General features: G+C 41.3%; 1 long non-coding RNA gene and 1 pseudogene across 1 annotated transcript; both read right to left on the bottom strand.

Moving 5' to 3' along the window:
• Nucleotides 1-2,371: 2,371 nt before the first annotated feature.
• On the bottom strand, nt 2,372-6,203 carry LOC144318128 (cytochrome c oxidase subunit 1 pseudogene; annotated as a pseudogene).
• Nucleotides 6,204-19,459: 13,256 nt separating this feature from the next.
• On the bottom strand, nt 19,460-21,380 carry LOC144319088 (uncharacterized). The gene is made up of 2 exons (XR_013384999.1): nt 21,069-21,380; nt 19,460-19,663 (listed from the first exon to the last, which is right to left on the bottom strand). It is a non-coding gene; the product is annotated as an uncharacterized LOC144319088 (long non-coding RNA).
• Nucleotides 21,381-21,518: the final 138 nt, after the last annotated feature.

The raw sequence follows: 21,518 nt of genomic DNA, 5'->3' as shown, positions 1-21,518 counted from the left end.
TCAGAGAAGGAAAAGTAATAAGATGTCATGTTCAATGAGTGCTTTATGTCAGGTGTGCTTCAAACTTCTTTATCAATCATTCTGTCCTCAAGCAATAGTGCCCCACAATACAAAATCTCTTCACCATCCCCAGTTTGGGGATCAACATGTTGAGGCTCAGAGACAGGCACACAGCCAGTGAGTAAGGGAGCTGATATTCCAACCAAGGCAGAGCCTTCCCTTCTACCCAAGACTCTGTAAGCTTCTATAGAGCTGCATGCCTCTTGGTCCTTTCTGGTTAAGGGAGCAAAGGGATATTTAAATACTAATAGAAATCAGAATTTTCTGTATGTAGAAAACATAACAAAAGGAGGCCTGTCCAGGAAGGGTAGATTCAGAGTACCCATCTCAGGGGAAGACTCAGGATTAACTTCTGGCCAGTGGCCTCTTACTTCAGCTCTGATGGGCTTACATGTCAACCAGAAGTGTTATCAGACCCTGAACTGTGTTCCCCAAACTTCTTGGACTCTGTGTGGACTGAGAGGTGTTTGTATCAAACAGATGTGAATCCTTCCTCAGGCTCTGGGTTTCCTTGTCTGAACTTCTGAATGTGGCTAAGAATGAGAACATCTTCAACAGCAAATGGGACATGTGAAAAGGACACAGGAACCATCTTGGAAGGATCACCATTGACCAAATCAAGACAATCTGCATATCCAAATGAATCATGGCAGGAATAGTTTCCCAACATTGAATAATAATCCATGAGTCTAGAGTGCTACTTAAGAAAACCTCTAAATATCAGGATGGGAAAGAAGGGAAAGATCTTTACAAAATATTGCTCAGAAGTATAGAAAATGGAAATAAGAAATCATCTTTTTTTGTATATTTTTTATTGGAGTTCAATTTGCCAACATATAACACACAGTGCTCATCTCATCAAGTGCCCCCCTCAGTGCCCATCACCCAGTCACCCCAACCCCCTGTCTACCTCCCTTTCCACTACCCCCTGTTCATTTCCCAGAATTAGGTATCTCTCATGTTCTCTCACCCTCACTGATATTTCCCACTCATTATCTCTCCTTTCCCCTTTATTCCCTTTCACTATTTTTTATATTCCCCAAATGAATGAGACCATATAATGTTTGTCTTTCTCCGATTGACTTCCTTCACTCAGCCTAATACCCCCCAGTTCCATCCATGTTGAAGCAAATGGTGGATATTTGTCGTTTCTAATGGCTGAGTAATAGTCCATTGTATATATAGACCACATCTTCTTTATCCATTCATCTTTCCATGGACACTGAGGCTCCTCCACAGGTTGGCAAAAAAAACCCAAAATCAATTATTGTAAGAATTCAGCCACCAGACTCAGCCAGTCATGTAGTAGTCCTAATGCTTATTAGGGCAACGGTGGCCCCTCCAATTAGGTGAATTAATAAGTGGCCACCTGCGATATTAACTATTAGTTGTATAGTTAGGGCTACTGGTTGAATAAAAAGGCTGAAAGTCTTAATAATTAAGAGCATGGGAATAAGGGGAATAGGTGTTCCTCGGGGTAGGAAAGGAACTAGGGATTCTTTTGTTTTATGCTGAAATCTGGTAATGACTGTTCCTGCTCATAGGGAGATGGCTACTCTTAAGTTTATTGGTAATTGTGTAGTAGGGGTAAATGAATGTGGTAGAGTACCTAGAAATAGGTTGAACCAAGAAATAGACTTAATGATATTAACATTAAGGCTCAAGTTTGGCCTTTATGGTTATGAGTAGCTAGCATCTGTTTTTATTATTTATTTATTTATTTATTTATTTATAAAAGATTTTATTTATTTATTCATCACACACACACACACACACACTCACAGAAGCAGAGACACAGGCAGAGGGAGAAGCAGGCTCCACACAGGGAGCCTGATGTGGGACTTGATCCCGGGTCTTCAGAATCACACCCTGGGCTGCAGGCTGCGCCATTGGGTCTGCCCTAGCATTTGTTTTATTGTTAATTGAATTAATAATTGTTGGATAGAGACAGGACAATTACTGACTAGCTAGCTAGGAGGGTGAATGGAATAAGATACTTGGGATATAATGGTTAGGATTACAATGGGCTGACCTATTATTTTGGGGTAATGAAACAGGTGAATACAATTTTTGTTCATTTTTTTTCTCAAGGTGCAGGATATTTTAATGTCGCTACTAGCTTCAGTCCTAGATTTTCTGGATAATATTTTGAGAGTTTCAGTAGAAGCACGATGAACAGGGGTATAATCATTGATAAAATCATAATAAATCAGGTTGATGTATTTGTGGCATTTCATTAAGGAAAGGTTAAAACTCTGAATCTTTTTTTTTAAGTTTTTATTTTATTATTTATTCATGAGAGACACACAGAGAGAGGCAGAGATACAGGCAGAGGGAGAAGCAGGCTCCATGCAGGGAGCCCGATGTGGGACTCGATTCTGGGTCTCCAGGATCACGCCCTGGGCTGAAGGCGGCGCCAAACCGCGGAGCCACCAGGCTGCCCAACTCTGAATCTTCAACCTACAAGGGTAATGCTTTGTAGCTTCTCAGTGGTTTTACAGTATGGATGCAGATCATTTTTCAAAGTATGATGGTGGCACCAACTCAAGAACGATTGGTATCAAGCTATGTTTGGAACCACAGATTTCTGAACATTGGCCATAGTATATTTCTGGTTGTACAACCATTAGAGCAGTTTGGTTTACTCATCCTGGGAAAGCATCAGTTTTTAAACCTGGAGACAGTATAGCTCATGAATGTAAAACATCTAATGAAATTAATATATGGATCGTTATTTCTATTGGTTGTACAGCCCAATTATCAAATATCTAGTAATTGCAGTTGTCTGCAACTTGCAGTTGTCTGCAACTAGTTCTAGTTCTTGTGTTGGAATCACATAAGAGTCGAAGTTTAAGTCTTCATAATCTGTATATTTATAACTTCAGTATCATTGGTACCCTATGGTTTTTATGGTTAAGAATGGGTCATTGATTTCATTCATTATATAAAGGATTTGTAATGAAGACAGGGTGATTAAAATGAAAATATCTGGTAGAATAGCTCATACAGTCTCTACTACTTGTACATCTATTGTGCTTGTTTGAGGTAATGTAATTGCTAATATCAATGAAATGATGTAAAGGACTAAGGAGCTAACTAGAAATATAATTATCAGTGTATTAGCTTGGAAATGTAAAAGTTATTCTATTATAGGGGAGTTTGTGTCTTGGAAACCAAATTGGAAAAGGTATGCCACAGGAATATAAAGGACTTCAACCTATAATTTAACTTTGACAAAGTTATGTAATTTTTACTGAAGTGTCTTTATTGAGAAAGATATAATGGTTATGGCATTAGCTTGAAACCAGTCTAAGAGGGTTAGATTCCTTTCATTCTTATTTTGGGGTTACATAAGTGGGCTCTTTGAATGTGTGATATGGAGGAGGACACCCATGTGGTCATTCGCTATTTGTTGTAGTAAGTTTTATTGCTGCTTTTCATTTTGATGCAAAGACTTCTCAAATTATAAATATCATTAATATTACCACTGTTAATAAAATAAATGTGCCCATAGAGGAGACTGCATTTCATGTTGTATATGCATCTGGGTAATCAGAATTGTGTTGAGGCATTCTGGATAGTTGAAGAAAATGCTGAGAAAAGAATGTTCTGTTGATGCCAACAAACATAAGTGAGAAGTGAATTTTTGCTCAGGTGCTATTAAGAGTATAGCCTGAGCATAAAGTGCATCGTGAAAAAACCCGCCCATGATAGCAAATACCACTACTATCGAAAGAATGTAGTGAAAATGTGCTGCTACACAGTATGTGATATGGAGGAAGATGTCTAGGGATGAGTTAATTAGTACAATGCCTATTAGGCCTCCTACAGTAAATAGGACAATAAAGCCTAGGGCTCATAGTATAGCAGGTTATCACTTGATATTTCCTCCATGAATGGTGGCAAGTCAGCTGAATACTTTGACTCCTGTTGGAATAGCAGTAAATATAGTCGCTGATGTAACTTATGCTCATGTGTCACTGCCTATCCCTAAACATGGTGGGTCCATATGATAAAGCCTAAGAAACCAATAGATATTATTGCTCAGACTATTCCCATATACCTGAAAGGCTTTCTTGCCTGAATAGTATGTAACAAAATGTGAGATTATCCTGAAACCTGATAAAATTAGCATACGTATTTTGGGGTGTCTGAAGAATCAGGATAGATGCTGATATAAACTGAGGTCCCCTCCTCTTGCTGGGTCAAAGAATGTGGTATTAAGCTTTCAGTTTGTTCATAGAATAGTAATTCCATCTGCCAATACTGGTAGTGATAGGATTAGTAAGACTGCTATAATTAGGACAGATCATATGAATAAGGGGGTTTGATACTAGGATATTTCGGGGGGGGGTTTACATTAATAATGGTAGTAATGAAGTTAACAGTGTCTAGAACTGAGGACACACCTGCCAGATGTAGAGAGAAGAATATTAGATCCACAGATGCTCCTGTGAGAGCTAGACTGCCAGCTAGAGGAGGATAGATGGTTATTCCGGTTCCCGCACCTGCTTCCACCATAGAAGATACAGGTGATAGCAGAAAGGATGGCAAAAGTAATCAGAAGCTTATATTATTTATTCTGGGGAATACTATGTCTGGAGAGCCAACTATTAGAGGGCCTAGTCAATTTCCAAAACCTCCAATTATAACTGGTATACTTAAAAATAGTTTCGCTTCATGGGCAGTTATGATTACATTATAATTTTGGTCATCTCCTAGTAGAGCACCAGGCAGGCATAATTCAGCACGGACCAGGAGATTAAGAGTGGTGCCTACCTGGCCAGCCCATGCACCAAATAAGGGTGGGTAAATAATGCCAATGTCTTTGTGATTTGTGGAAAATGACTGAATTATGAACATAGGTAATATGGCTGAAAAAATATGGCTGAGAAATGTATTACACTGTAAATCTAAGAAGAGGGGTTTATCCCTCTTCCTGCCAAGTTCTGTGGTGTAGTATCACATTGAATTGCAAATTCAAGGCAGCAGCTTCAATTCTGCCAGAGGTTCTCCTGCCTTTTTTTCCTATGTGGTGGGAGAAGTAGATTGAAGCCAGTTGATTAGACTATTTAGCTGTTAACTAAAATTTCTTGCGATGGAAGCCCACTAATCTAGTAAAGGCTTAGCTTAATTAAAGTATATGATTTGCCTTCTCTGACTGACTTTCTTCACTCAGCATAAGACCCTCCAGTTCCATCCACATCGAAGCAAATGGTGGATATTTGTCATTTCTAATGGCTGAGTAATATTCCATTGTATACATATTCCACATCTTCCTTATCCATTCATCTTTCGATGGACACCGAGGCTCCTTCCACAATTTGGCTATTGTGGACATTGCTGCTAGAAACATTGGGGTGCAGGTGTCCCGGCATTTCATTGTATCTGTATCTTTGGGGTAAATCCCCAGCAGTGCAATTCCTGGGTCATAGGGCAGGTCTATTTTTAACTCTTGAGGAACCTCCACACAATTTCCAAAGTGGCTGCACCAGTTCACATTCCACCAACAGTGCAAGAGGGTTCTCCTTTCTCCACATCCTCTCCAACATTTGTTGTTTCCTGTCTTATTAATTTCCCCCATTCTCATTGGTGTGAGGTGGTATCTCATTGTGGTTTTGATTTGTATGTCCCTGGTGGCCAGTGATGCGGAGCATTTTCTCATGTGCTTCTTGGCCATGTGTATGTCTTTTTTGGTGGAATTTCTGTTCATGTCTTTTGCCCATTTCATGATTGGATTGTTTGTTTTCAGGGTGTTGAGGTTAATAAGATGCATTTCTGGAAAACCACAAACTATCAAAACTGGAACAGGAATAGAAAACTTGAACAGGCCAAAAACCAGGGAGGAAATTGAAGCAGTCATCAAAACCTCCCAAAACTCAAATGTCCAGGGCCAGATGGCTTTCCAGGGGAATTCTATCAGACATTTAAAGAAGAAATAATACATATTCTAGTATGGCTGTTTCAAAGGATAGAAAGGAATGGAATACTTCCAAACTCATTTTATGAGGACAGCATGACCTTGAAACAAAACCATGGACCCCACCAAAAAGGAGAATTATAGACCAATATCCCTGATTAACATGGATGCAACAATTCTCAACAAGATGCTATCCAATAGGATCCAACAGTACACTAAGAAGACTATTCATAATGACCAAGTGGGATTTATCCCCAGGATGCAAAGTTGGTTCAACACTTGTAAAACAATCAGTGTGATAGATTACATCAATAAGTTAAAAAACAAGAAACATATAATCCTCTCAATAGATCAATAGATACAGAGAAAGCATTTGACAAAATATAGCAACCATTCCTGATCAAAAGTCTTCAGAGTGTAGGGATAGAGGGAACATTCTTCAGCATCTTAAAAGCCATCTATGAAAAGCATACAGCAAATATCATCCTCAATGGGGAAGCACTGAGAGCCTTTCCCCTAAGATCAGGAACATGATAGGAATGTCCAGTCTCACCACTGCTATTCAACATAGTACTAGAAGTCCTAGCCTCAGCAATCAGGCAACAAAAGGGGAGAAAAGGCTTTCAAATTGGCAAAGAAGCCAAATTCTCCCTCTTCACACATGACATGATTCTGTGCATAGAAAACCCAAAACTCCAACCCAAGATTGCTAGAACTCATACAACAATTTCGCAGTGTGGCAGGATACAAAATCAATGCCCAGAAATGAGGGGGCATTTCTATACACTAACAATAAGACTGAAGAAAAAAAAAAGAAATTGAGGAGTCAATCCCATTTACAATTGCACCCAAAAGCATAAGATACCTAGGAATAAACCTAACGAAAGACGTAAAGGATCTATACCCTAAAAAGTAGAGAACTTTTCTGAAAGAAATTGAGGAAGACACAAAGATATGGAAAAACATTCCATGCTCATGGACTGGAAGAATTAATGTGGTGAAAATGTCTATGCTACCCAGGGCAATTTACACATTCAATGCAATCCCTATCAAAACACCATGGACTTTCTTCAGAGAGTTGGAACAAATCATCTTAAGATTTGTGTGAAATCAGAAAAGTCCCCGAATAGCCAGGGGAATATTAAAAAAGAAAACCAGGGCCTGGGGCATCACAATGCTGGATCTCAAGCTGTATTACAAAGCTGTGATCATCAAGACAGTGTGGTACTGGCACAAAAACAGACATACAGATCAATGGAACAGAATAGAGAACCCAGGAATGGACACTTGACTCTATGGTCAACTAATATTTGACAAGGGAGGAAAGAATATCCACTGGAAAAAGGACAGTCCCTTCAATAAATAGTGCTGGGAAAATTGGACAGCCACATGCAGAAGAATGAAACTAGACCATTCTCTTACACTGTACACAAAGATAAACTCAAAATGGTTGAAAGATCTAAATGCAAGACAAGAATCCATCAAAATCCTAGAGAATAACACAGGCAACCCACATTTTGAACTTGGCCACAGTAACTTCTTGCAAAATACATCTATGAAGGCAAGGGAAAAAAAAGCAAAAATGAACTGTTGGGACTAAATCAAAATAAAAAGCTTCTGCATAGCAAAAGAAACAGTGAACAAAAGTAAAAGATAACCTACAGAATGGGAGAAGATATTTGCAAATGACATATCAGATAAAGGGCTAGTATCCAAGATCTATAATGAACTTATTAAACTCAACACCCAAGTAACATAAATGGCTTTTAATATTGAGGAATGTTCCCTCTATCCCTACACTCTGAAGAGTTTTGATCAGGAATGGATGCTGTATTTTGTCAAATGTTTTCTCTGCATCTATTGAGAGGATCATTTGGTTCTTGTATTTTCTCTTGTTGATGTGATCTATCACATTGATTGTTTTACAAGTGTTGAACCACCCTTGCATTGTGGGGATAAATCCCACTTGGTCATTGTGAATAATATTAATGTACTGTTGGATCCTATTGGCTAGCATCTGGTTGAGAATTGTTGTATCCATGTTAATCAGGGATATTGGTCTATATTTCTCGTTTTTGGTGGGGTCCTTGGTTTTGGAATCAAGGTCATGCTGTCCTCATAAAATGAGTTTGGAATTATTCCATTCCTTTCTATCCTTTGAAATAGCTATAGTAGAATAGGTATTATTTCTTCTTTAAACATTTGATAGAATTCCCCTGGGAAGTCATCTGACCCTGGGCTTTTGTGTCTTGAGAGGTTATTGATGACTGCTTCAATTTCCTCCCTGGTTATTGGCCTGTTCAAGTTTTCTATTTCTTCCTGTTCCAGTTTTGGTAAGTTGTGGTTTTCCAGAAATGCATCCATTTCTTCTAGATTGCCTAATTTGTTGATATACAGCTGCTCATAATATGTTTTTAAAACAATTTGTATTTACTTGGTAGTGGATGTGACGTCTCCTCTTTCATTCATGGTTTTATTAATTTGAGTCCTTTTTCTTTTTAATAAGGCTGGCTAGAGGTTTATCTATCTTATTAATTCTTTCAAAGAACCACCTCCTGGTTTTGTTTATCTGTTCTGCTTTTCTTCTGGTCTCTATTTCATTGCGTTCTCCTTGAATATTTATATCTCTCTGCTGCTTCTTGGTATAGGTTTTACTTGCTGTTCTTTCTCCAGTTCCTTTAGGTGTGAGGTTAGCTTGTGTATTTGGTTTTTTTTCCCCAATTTTTGAGGGAGGCTTATATTCTGATGTATCTTCCTCTTAGGACTGTTTTGCTGTATCCCAAAGATTTTGAACAGTTCTATCTTCATTTTCATTAGTTTCCATGAATCTTTTTAATTATTCTCTAATTTCCAGGTTGACCCACTCATCTTAGTAGGGTGTTCTTTATTAATTTTAATTTTATGTTTTAAAATACATTTATTTTTTTATTGGTGTGCAATTTGCCAAAATACAGAATAACACCCAGTCCTCATCCCATCAAGTGCCCCCCTCATGGACGTCACCCATTCACCCCCAACCCCCACCCTCCTTCCCTTCCACCATCCCTAGTTAATTTCCCAGAGTTAGGAGTCTTCATGTTCTGGCTCCCTTTCTGATATTTCCTACCCATTTCTTCTCCCTTCCCTTCTATCCGCTTTCACTATTATTTATATTCCTCAAATGAATGAGACCATATAATGTTTGTCCTTCTCAGATTGACTTACTGCACTCAGCATAATACCCTCCAGTTCCATCCACGTTGAAGCAAATGGTGGGTACCTGTCATTTCTAATGGCTGAGTAATATTCCATTGTATACATAAACCACATCTTCCTTATCCATTCATCTTTCGATGGACACCGAGGCTCCTTCCACAGTTTGGCTATTGTGGATATTGCTGCTATAAGCATTGGGGTGCAGGTGTCCCAGAGTTTCATTACATCTGCATCTTTGGGGTAAATCCCCAGCAGTGCAATTCCTGGGTCGTAGGGCAGGTCTATTTTTAACTCTTTGAGGAACCTCCACAGTTTTCCAGAGTGACTGCACCAGTTCACATTCACACCATGGGTGTAAGAGAGTTCCCTTTTCTCCACATCCTCTCCAACATCTGTGGTTTCCTGCCTTGTTAATTTTCCCCATTCTCACTGGTGTGAGGTGGTATCTCATTGTGGTTTGGATTTGTATTTCCCTGATGGCAAGTGATGCAGAGCATTTTCTCATGTGCATGTTGGCCATGTCTATGTCTTCGTCTGTGAGATTTCTGTTCATGTCTTTTGCCCATTTCATGATTGGATTGTTTGTTTCTTTGGTGTTGAGCTTATTAATAAGTTCTTTATAGATCTTGGAAACTAGCTTTTTATCTGATACGTCATTTGTAAATATCTTCTCCCATTCTGTAGGTTGTCTTTTAGTTTTGTTGACTGTATCCTTTGCTGTGCAAAAGCTTCTTATCTTGATGAAGTCCCAATAGTTCAATTTTTCTTTTGTTTCTTTTGCCTTTGTCGATGTATCTTGCATGAAGTTACAGTGGCCGAGTTCAAAAAGGGTGTTGCCTGTGTTCTCGTCTAGGATTTTGATGGAATCTTGTCTCACATTTAGATCTTTTATCCATTTTGGGTTTATCTTTGTGTGTGGTGCAAGAGAGTGGTCTAGGTTCATTGTTTTGCATGTGGGTGTCCAATTTTCCCAGCACCATTTATTGAAGAGATTGTCTTTCTTCCAGTGGATAGTCTTTCCTCCTTTATTGAATATTAGTTGACCAAAAATTTGAGGGTCCACTTCTGGATTCCCTATTCTGTTTCATTGATCTATGTGTCTATTTTTGTGCCAGTGCCACACTGTCTTGATGACCACAGCTTTGTAGTACAACCTGAAATCTGGCATTGTGATGCCCCCAGCTATGGTTTTCTTTTTTAAAATTCCCCTGGCCATTCGGGGTCTTTTCTGATTCCACACAAATCTTAAAATAATTTGTTCTAACTCTATGAAGAATGTCCATGGTATTTTGATAGGGATTGCATTAAATTTGTAAATTGCCCTGGGTAGCATGGACATGTTCACAATATTAATTCTGCCAAACAATGAGCATGGAATGTTTTTCCATCTGTTTGTGTCTTCCTCAATTTCTTTCAGAAGTGTTCTATAGTTTTTAGGGAATAGATCCTTTTCCTCTTTGGTTAGGTATATTCCTAGGTATCTCATGCTTTTGGGTGCAATTGTAAACGGGATTGACTCCTTAATTTCTCTTTCTTCAGTCTCCTTGTTAGTGTATAGAAATGACTTCTGGGCATTGATGTTGTATCCTGCCACACTGCCCAATTGCTGTATTAGTTCTAGCATTCTTGGGGTGGAGTCTTTTGGGTTTTCTATGTAGAGTATCATGTCATCGGTGAAGAGGGAGAGTTTGACTTCTTCTTTGCCAATTCGAATGCCTTTAATGTATTTTTGTTGTCTAATTGCTGAGGCTAGGACTTCCAGTACTATGTTGAATAGCAGTGGTGAGAGTGGACATCCCTGTTGTGTTCCTGATCTTAGGAGAAAGGCTCCCAGTGTTTCCCCATAGAGAATTATATTTGCTGTGGGTTTTTCATAGATGGCTTTTAAGATGTTGAGGAATGTTCCCTCTATCCCTACACTCTGAAGAGTTTTGGTCAGGAATGGATGCTGTATTTTGTCAAATGCTTTCTCTGCATCTAATGAGAGGATCATATGGTTCTTGGTTTCTCTCTTGCTGATATGATGAATCGCATTGATTGTTTTATGAGTGTTGAACCAGCCTTGTGTCCCGGGAATAAATCCTACTTGGTCATGGTGAATAATTTTCTTAATGTATTGTTGTATCCTGTTGGCTAGTATCTTGTTGAGAATTTTTGCATCCATGTTCATCAGGGATATTGGTCTATAATTCTCCTTTTTGGTGGGGTCTTTGTCTGGTTTTGGAATTAAGGTGATGCTGGCCTCATAGAACGAATTTGGAAGTAGTCTGTCTCTTTCTATCTTTCCAAACAGCTTTAGTAGAATAGGTATGGTTTCTTCTTTAAACGTTTGATAGAATTCCGCAGGGAAGCCATCTGGCCCTGGACTTTTGTATCTTGGGAGGTTTTTGATGACTGCTTCAATTTCCTCCCTGGTTATTGGCCTATTCAAGTTTTCTATTTCTTCCTGATCCAGTTATGGTAGTTTGTTGCTTTTCAGAAATGTGTCCATTTCTTTTAGATTGCCTAATTTATTGGCGTATAGCTGTTCATAATATGTTTTTAAAATCGTATCTATTTCCTTGGTGTTGGTAGTGATCTCTCTTTTCTCATTCATGATTTTATTAATTTGAGCCTTCTCTCTCTTCTTTTTAATAAGGCTAGCTAGAAGTTTATCTATCTTATTAATTCTTTCAAAGAACCAACTCCTGGTTTTGTTGATCTGTTCCACGGTTCTTCTGGTCTCGATTTCATTGAGTTCTGCTCGAATCTTTATTAACTCTCTTCTTCTGCTGGGTGTAGGATCTATTTGCTGTTTTTTTCTCTAGCTCCTTTAGGTGTAAGGTTAGCTTTTGTATTTGAGTTCTTTCCAGTTTTTGGATGCATGCTTGTATTGCGAGGTATTTCCCCCTCAGGACTGCTTTTGCTGTATCCCAAAGATTTTGAATGGTTGTATCTTCATTCTCATTAGTTTCCATGAATCTTTTAAATTCTTCCTTAATTTCTTGGTTGACCCTTTCATCTTTTAGCAAGATGGTCCTTAACCTCCATGCGTTTGAAGTCATTCCAAACTTCTTGTTGATTTAGTTCTAATCTCAAGGCATTATGGTCTGAGAATACGCAGGGGATGATCCCAATCTTTTGGTATCCGTTCAGACTTGATTTGTGACCCAGTATGTAGTCTATTCTGGAGAAAGTTCCATGTACCCTTGAGAAGAATGTATATTCAGGTGAGTTTGGATGTAAAGTTGTGTAGATATCTGTGAAATCCATCTGGTCCAGTGTATCATTTAAAGCTCTCGTTTCTTTGGAGTTGTTGTGTTTAGAAGACCTATCGAGTGTAGAAAGTGCTTGATTGAAGTCGCCAAGTATAAGTGTATTATTATCTAAGTATGTCTTAATTTTGGTTATTAATTGATTGATATATTTGGCAGCTCCCACATTCGGGGCATATATATTGAGGATTGTTAAGTCCTCTTGTTGGATAGATCCTTTAAGTATGATATAGTGTCCCTCTTCATCTCTCTCTACAGTCTTCGGGGTAAATTTTAGTTCATCTGAGATAAGGATGTCTACCCCTGCTTTCTTTTGAGGACCATTTGAATGGTAAATGGTTCTCCAACCTTTTATTTTCAGGCTGTAGGTGTCCTTCTGTCTAAAATGAGTCTCTTGTGGACAGCAGATAGATGGGTCCTGCTTTTTTATCCAGTCTGAAACCCTGCGCCTTTTGATGCGGTCATTAAGCCCATTCACGTTCAGAGTTACTATTGAAAGATATGAGTTTAGTGTCATCATGATATCTATTCAGTCCCTGTTTTTGTGGATTTTTCCATTGGACTTCTTAAAGGGGAATTTTGAGAGGTCCCCTTAAAATTTCTTGCCGAGCTGGTTTGGAGGTCACATATTCTTTCAGTTCCTGCCTGTCTTGGAAGCTCTTTATCCCTCCTTCCATCCTGAATGAGAGCCTTGCTGGATAAAGTATTCTTGGTTGCATGTTTTTCTCATTTAGGACCCTGAATTTATCCTGCCAGCCCTTTCTGACCTGCCGGGTCTCTGTGGAGAGATCTGCTGTTACCCTAATACTTCTCCCCATAAAAGTCAGGGATTTTGTGTCTCTTACTGCTTTAAGTATCTTCTCTTTATTTTTGGAATTTGCAAGTTTCACCTTTAAATGTCAAGGTGTTGAGCAGTTTTTATTGATTTTAGGGGGGAATCTCTCTATTTCCTGGATCCAAATGCCTGTTTCCCTTCCCAGATCAGGAAAGTTTTCAGCTATGATTTGTTCAAATACATATTCTGGACCTCTGTCTCTTTCGGCGCCCTCGGGAACCCCAATTAAACATACATTTTTCTTCCTCAGGCTGTCATTTATTTCCCGTAATCTATCCTCATAGTCTTTTAATTATTTGTCTCCTTTTTCCTCAGTTTCCCTCTTTGCCATCCACTTGTCTTCTATGTCACTCACTTGTTCTTCCACCTCATTAATCCTCCTCGTTAGGACTTCTAGTTTGGATTGCATCTCATTCAATTGATTTTTAATTTCTGCCTGATTAGATCTAAATTCTGCAGTCTGAAGTCTCTTGAGTCCTTTAAGCTTTTTTCTAGAGCCACCAGTAGGTTTATAATAGTGCTTCTGAATTGGCTATCTGACATTGAATTGTAATCCAAATTTTGTAACTCTGTTGGAGAGAGGACTATTTGTGATTCTTTCTTTTGAGGTGTGGTTTTCCTTCTAGTCATTTTTCTCAGTGCAGAGTGGCCAAAACAAGTTGTATTGGGAAAAGGAGAAAAACAGAGGAGAGAAAGAAGGAAAGAAAAGAGAAAAAAAAAGAAAAAAGGAAGGAAAAAGAAGAGAAAAGAAAAAGAAAGAAGAAAGAAAGGAAAAAAGGGTGGGCAAAGGAAACAAATCAAAAAGCAAAACAAAACAAAACAAAACAAAGAAAACACGGAGGATTATCCTCTGATTCTGTATACTGTAAGTCCCTTGATTTCCCCTGGAATTTTCCAGTGCTGCTTGGTCAATAATTTGTTTTTCCCCTGTCCCTCTAGCTATTCTTCGGGGGGAGGGGCCTGTTGTGCTGATTTTCAGGTGTTACATTTGGGGGAACTGCTCTGCCCTCTGCCTGGTGCAGGGCTCAGTGGGGGTTGTTTATCCAGTGAGGCCCCAGGAGGAACAACCACAGTGGCCGCGGCCAGCTCGGAAGCCCTGGATTCAGTTCCTACAGTAACTATGGAGCTCTCCGTCTGCAGGGGCCTGGATGCTCCGGGGGGCGGGGCCGCTGATCTGCTCAGCTCGGGGCAGGAGTGTCCTTGCTGTCCTGGGCCCTCCTGGCCTCTGCCTGTCCTGGGGGGAGGCCAGATCCTGGGCTGTGTCCCCGGTGCCCTGTGCTCCGAGGCCTGCGCTGTTGGATTCATGCTCCTGGCCGGGCAGCCCCCTCTCCGCAGAGCGTCCGCCCGAGCCCCTCTGAGCTGCACCCAGAGCCGTGCAGCCCCCTCCCCGCGGAGCCTCTACCTGAGCCCCTCTGAGCTGCTCCCGGGTCCAGCCGTGCGCACTGCAGCCCTTTAGGCAGCTCGGCCCCCTCTCCCCCGGCACAGGTGTCTGTTAGTGTCCCAGGGAGCCTGAGGGCATCCCCGCCCTCCTGGGGTCCTGCTCTAACTCCCTGCGAGCGCCTTTCTGCCTGGGAAGATTGGTGAAACTCCTGCTTCTCCTGGACGGAGCTCTCCTGTCCTGGGGGCACTCGCCCTGGCCTTAGCCCGGATCCTCGCAGGGCCGCTCCCCCTTGGATGCCTTTTGTTTCTTTATTTCTATTTTCCCCGTCTTTCTACCTTGATAGAAGCGTGAACTCTTCTCACTGTAGTATTCCAATTGTTCTCTCTTTCAATCTCAGGCCGAATTTGTAGATTTTCAGGATGATTTGAAGGTTATCTAGGTAATTTGGTGGGGACAGGTGACTTGGGGACCCTACTCTTTCACCATCTTGCCCCCCCTCAGTAGGGTGCTCTTTAACCTCCATGTGTTTGATTTTCTTCCAATTTTCTTCTTGTGATTGACTTCTAGTTTCAAAGAACTGTGGTCTGAAAATATGCAGGGGGCACTCCCAATCTTTTGGTATCGGTTGAGACCTGATTTGTGACCCAGTATGTGGTCTATTCTGGAGAAAGTTCTATGTGCATTTGAGAAGAATGTGCATTCAGTTGCATCAGTTGGAAAGTTCTGTATATATCTGTGAAATCCATTTGGTCCAGTGTATGATTTCAGGCCCTTGTTTCTTTGATGATGTTGTGCTTAGAAGATCTGTCATTTGCTGAAAGTGCCATGTTGAAGTCTCCTTCTATTTGTGTATTATTATCTAAGTATGTCTTTACCTTGGTTATTAATTGATTGATATTCTTGGAAGCTCCCACATTAGGGGCATAAATATACACGATTGTTAGGTTCTCTTGTTGGATAGATCCTTTAAGTATGTTATAGTGTCCCTCTTCATCTCTTACTACAGTCTTTGGGATAAACTTTAATTTATCTGATATGAGGATTGCTACCCCAGCTTTCTTTTAGGACCATTTGAATGGTAAATGGTTCTCCACCCCTTAATTTTCAGGCTGGAGGTGTTCTTAGGTCTAAAATGTGCCTGCTGTAGACAACATATAGATGGGTCATGCTTTTTTTCCCCAGTCCAATACCCTGCGTCTTTTAATGGGATCATTTAGCCCATTCACGTTCAGAGTAACTATTGATAGATGAATTTAGTGTCATTGTATTACCTATTTAGTCCCTGTTTTTGTGGTTGTTTCTGTGGGCCTCTTTCTTTTACAGCATCCCCCTTAATATTTCTTGCACAGCTGGTTTAGTGGTCACATATTGTTTCAGTTTCTGCCTATCCTGGAAGCTCTTTATCTCTTCTTCTATTGTGAATGAGAGCCTTGCTGGATGAAGTATTCTTGGCTGCACGTTATTCTCATTTATTACACTGTATATACCATGCCAGCCCTTTCTGGCCTGCCAGATCTCTGTGGGGAGGTCTGCTGTTAATCTGGATATTTCTCACCATTTAAGTTAAGAATATGTCTTGCACTGCTTTAAGAATTTTCTCTTTATCTTTGAAATTCGCAAGTTTCACTATTAAATGTTGAGGTATGGAAGAGTTTTATTTTTTTGGTGGGGGGGATCCTCTCTTTTGGATCTGAATGCCTGTTTCCTTTTCCAGATTTGGGAAGTTCTCAGCTATGATTTGTTCAGATACACTTTGTGGTCCTCTCTCTCTCTCAGCCTCTTCTGGGATCCCAATTATATATAGATTCTTCCTTCTGAAGCTATCATTTATTTCCCTAAGCTGTTCCTCATGGGCTCTTGTTTTCCTTTTTCCTTCAGCTTCCTTCCTTGCCATCAACTTGTCTTCTATGTCACTCATTCTCTCTTCTACTTCATTAACTCTAGCAATAGAACATCCAGTTTGGATTGCATTTCATTTAATCTATTTTTAATTTGGGCCTGATTAGATCCCAGTTCTGCAGTATGAAGTCTCTAGAGTCCTCTATGCTTTTTCCCAGATCCACCAGTAGCTTTATAATTGTACTTCTGAATTGAATTTCTGACATCGTATTGAAATCCAAATTCTGTAACTCTGTGACTGAGAGTACCATTTCTGGTGCTTTATTTTGTGGTGAATTCTTCCTTCTAGTCATTTTGTCCAGTGCAGAGTGGCTGTATGAGTGGGCTGAGTCAAAAATATGAACCACAAAAAAAAAAAAATATGAACCACAACATAAGTAAAACACACCATACATGATTCCTAAGAGGTCAGAGACCAGAAAATAAAAGAAAAAAAAAACAGAACAAAATAAAACAAAAGGATCACTAAAGTGTAAAGCAAATTTTAACACAAAGTAGTAATAATAAAAAGGCAAAAACCAAAAACAATGAAGAAAAAGGGGAAAAATGTAAAGAAAAGTGGGAAAAGAGAAGAAATGGGGGTGGACGGGGTGGTGAAGACATCGTAGTGGAGAATGTAGTCTCCCTGAGGGTCCTAGAGGGTGATCCTCTTGTTTCTGAGTGTATTTTGTTCTGTATTTTAGAAGATGCTCAATCCCAAATTTATGTAAACCAGCAATACTTCTAGAAAGCCTCAACATTCACCACAGAAACATAAACAAGATAAATAGAGGGGCAGAATGGGAAGGGAGAGAGAATATAATCTCACAGAATGAACCAACACGGTATTCCACTTGGTTCTGGGTGTATGCTGGTCATGTTTTAGAAGGTACTAACATCCACCGTTGTAAAACAACGTGAGGCAGAAAAAACAAAAAACAAAAACCTGTATGTCGGATATCTACCAAAATTAAACTGAACACATTGAAGGGGATCCAGAAGTGAAAAATAGATCTAAGACATTTAATTGTAGAAATATGAAAGTCAAAAAGGAAAAAACTTAAAAATGAGGAAGTGGTAAAAACTTGTAGTTAAGGTGGGAAAAGAGAAAAAATATTGGAGATTTTTAGTCTGACATAAAAACAAGTCATAATGGAAAAAGAAAAATAAAAGAATAAAAGGACCCTCTAGCTCTATATACTATTTTCTCTCAGGCCTGGAGCTTTCCAGTGCTGCTTGGTCAGTAAACTTGCTCTTCTTTTGTACTTCCAGCTGCTCTTCTGGGGGAGGGGTCTACTGTGCTGATTGTCAGGTGTCTTTGCCTGGGCAGAAATGCCCTGGCCCTTGCTAGTATGGCCCTTGCCCAGCTCAGTATGAGCTGTTTATCCTGTGAGGCCTTTTTTCCATAGAGGCCCTGCCTCTCCCAGGCACAAGGTGAAATAAAGTGGGAAAACAACAATGGCGGCAGCCAGATTTCCAGCTCTGGAGTCAATCTCCCTGAGAATAACTAACCAAAGTCTCCCAGTCCATGCTGGCCTAAATGCTTATGTGGGCAGGAGCAGGTGCACTGATCTGCACAGCTTGTGGGGCACCCAGCAGCAGGAGAGTTCTTGCTTTCTTGTGACCTCCCCAAAGTATGAAATTTTTGCATATTCAATTCAGAAATGGAAATAATTTGCCTATTAAATTAAGCTTGTTGCTGAGAAAGATGCAAGTGGAGGCTCCTTAGTGGCTAGTCTGTTAAACATCTATCTTTTGGCTCAGGTCATGGTCCCACGGTATGGGATCAAACCTCATGTTCTGGGCTCCCTGCTCAGTGGGGAATTTACTTCTCCCTCTGCTACTCTCCCTCCTAGTGCTGTCTCACTCTCATGCTCTCTCTCAAAATCTAAAAAAAAATTCATACTTAGGAAATATGCTTTTCTCAAAGTCAACTTGAGAGATATTTTCATGTTTTAGATATATACATAAAACATCAAATGAAGAAATACACTATCATGAAATGAAATCATATTGATGCACATACATTACTTTTTTAATCTAATTTTTCAAGGTGGGATGATATTTTCAAATGGGTAGGAAAAGTTAATGATGAGCTACAACAACAAATCCTGAAGTATAGAAAGCTGCATGCTCATCATAAGGTCTTTTTTTTTTTTTTTAACAAGGAACAGAAAGAAACCTTGAATGTACAAGTGATGAATATAAAACTCAGGAAGATATATGAATCTGTCTGAATCAGAAATAACAAAGGAAAACTTTGAGGAGGTGGAATTGCATAAATCAGTGGATGTAAGCATCAATTCTAATATATTAAAAAATACCACCACACTTTTTCTTCAAACAGGGATTTATAAAGTTCGTTTTGTACAATCTTTTGCATATGTAGAAGTGGTCTTGACACTTTCTTTGAACAGAAGTAGTCACTGTGGGATTCTGTGAATGAGCTTTTTATAAATTGCAAGAAACTTAAAACAATTGAAGATTGTCATGAGTTCATGAGAAATTATAAAATAAAGCAAATCTCAATTGGAAAGGAGATAACCTGGGGCACCCTGGGTCGCTCAGTAGGTTAAGCATCTGCCTCAGGTCATGATCTCGGGGTCTTGGAATGGAGACCCTTGTGGGGTGTCCGTGCTCAGCAGGGAGGCTGCCCTCCTGTCCCACTGACCCTCCCGGCATCTCATGGTCACTCTGTCTCGCAAATAATTAAATGAAATCTTAAAAAAAGGAAGAGAAGGATATAAGGTGAAGATTACATTTTAAAGATATTATTGAGTGTAGGATGAAAACACAAAAGGGTAATTACAACAAATTCTCTTTCAAGTGTAAATATTTAACTGTTAAATAATGCAAGGTTTATGACACCAGGTACCTGTCAGGTTTTCAGTTGTTCCGAGTACTGCAACGTTGTTTGAAAAAAACAAACAATGAAAAAGTAATACAAGCATGTTTAAGTGGACAGCAGTTTGTGCTTTCACCTCAGGCTCCGGTTCCAGGAGGACACAGAAAGTGGGACCCCAGCTCCCCATTCTCGGAGGAGCTGAGAGTCAGCAGTTCCTGTATTTACGTCGCCGCTGAGTGTGGCTCCAGTTCCTCTGATTTGGGGTCAGGATTTCTCCCCAGAAACAAGCCTGCATCTGTAATAAACCAACCACAGCATCTCTGACGTGGCGTCGAGGGGCCCCCCAATCCACGGATCCCTGAGTAAAATACTTCTTGTTCAAACACCCTCAGGGAAAATGAGGACCAAACGACGGGAACAGCCCAGAAAACACAAGGGATTGTGCTGCTCACTCACTGACCAGCGTGTCCCGGGGGAAGCCCCCCAGAGGCCCCTCCTCAGCACTCGGCCCGGCAAGGCAGCCTCTGTCCCGCTCGTCCCTCAGGAGACGCCAAGTAGCTGCAAAGGCCCCAGGGTCTCCCCGGCGCGGGCGGCAGAACCTGCTGGAAACGCAGCTCTGGCTCTCTGTCCTGAGGCGCCTGCAGCGCACTGGGCTGGATCCTCCTGTGGCTGCACAGGCCCTTCCCGCCCTGAGGCGCCCTGGGTCAGCGCAGCCGATGCGCGCCCTCTGCTGGCCGTGGCTGCGCACGCAGAGACCCTGCCCCTCCCTGGGGGTGGCGCGCGCGCGCCCTCTGCTGGCCGTCCTGGGCATCCCGGCAATGCTCAAGGTCCTGGCCCCTCAGCTGGAGGCAGAGAGGGCGCTCTGCTCCAGCCAAGCCATCTCTCTCTATGACAGATCCTGAGGCTGGGCCCCACAAATCCATGCAAAGGAGGTGCTCCCATCTTCCCAAGTGAAATGACCTCTGCAAAGCTCAGCCCCAGGAAGGTGGGGGCAGTGGGCTCAGGGAATCTGATGCCCAGAATTCCTGCCTCCACTGGTCCCAACACTCAGATCCCCTTCATAGACCCCTCCATCCTCGTCCATGGTTCCCCCTCTACACCCCTGGACCAGGAGCCTCCATTCCTCCTTGTAATTCCTCTTTTCTCTGCTTCTCCCTACCCTGTCTTCCTCTCTTTCTTCCTCTCACTTTCTAGGACTTGCCCCCACCACCACCTCCCCATTCACTTACTGTCTCTCTCCCTGACAGTTTCTGTCTCTCCTCAGGCCCTCAGATCTTCTGCTCTGTGTAGCCCTGTCTAGGACAACAGGGAACCACATCTCCTCTCTTTCCTGGTCTCCTGCCATGTTTCAGTCCACAGCCTGCTCCCAGGCTGCTTAGGCTGACCTTGGCTGCAGCAGTGAGGTCACCAGTCACCCCTGGACAGCATGTGGACAGACAGACCTTAACACCTTTGTGGTCCAACCATCACCCCAAAGCTGCTGGAGGATGGCTGCCTCCACAGCCTGGAAAGGAGGGCTCCGCAGGATCATGGAGCTCTGGTGCAGAATGGATTGTCCTGGAGGACCTAAAAAGATCCGGAAGCACACGCCCAACTTCCCCATCTTCTCCTGCATGGTGGGGGAACAATGGGTCTCCCATCATTGACCTGTTCCCTGCCCATTACTTCATAGGAAACTGTGGGAAGATTGTGGGTCTTACCAGGAAAACTGCCACTGTCAGCTCCCTCAGAGCTCACCTAGATTTGTTCTGTTGGGCGCAGCTGGTATGGGGAAGCCAGTGCACAAAACTTGCCTTAATGCAGGGCCTCCTCACCGGGTTTCCAGGGCCACTCCTGACCCTTTGTTCAATTCTCACCATCACAATAGACCACTTGCTTGGGGACAGACACTTGTCCTGCTGATCACTTCATACCCACTAAACCAGCAGGAGACATGTGCTCAAGAGCATCTACCAACAGTAAATAAAACAACCAACAGATCTAAATACTAGATGAGTCCACCTCCCCCGAAGTTTTCCTGGGCCTTTTTCAGTAAAGATCCCACAAAGGGTAATCTTGTGGCCATCCCCCATCACCACCATTTCTGCCAGTTTGTTTACTGTGTATGCAGGATTCACATTATGCACTCAAGGGGAGGGATGGTAGGTCCT

Source organism: Canis aureus, chromosome 8, assembly GCF_053574225.1.
Source record: "Canis aureus isolate CA01 chromosome 8, VMU_Caureus_v.1.0, whole genome shotgun sequence".
Classification (NCBI taxonomy): domain Eukaryota; kingdom Metazoa; phylum Chordata; class Mammalia; order Carnivora; family Canidae; genus Canis; species Canis aureus.
Note: the sequence above shows the minus strand (reverse complement) of the source record. Positions and strands in the feature narration are given on the sequence as shown.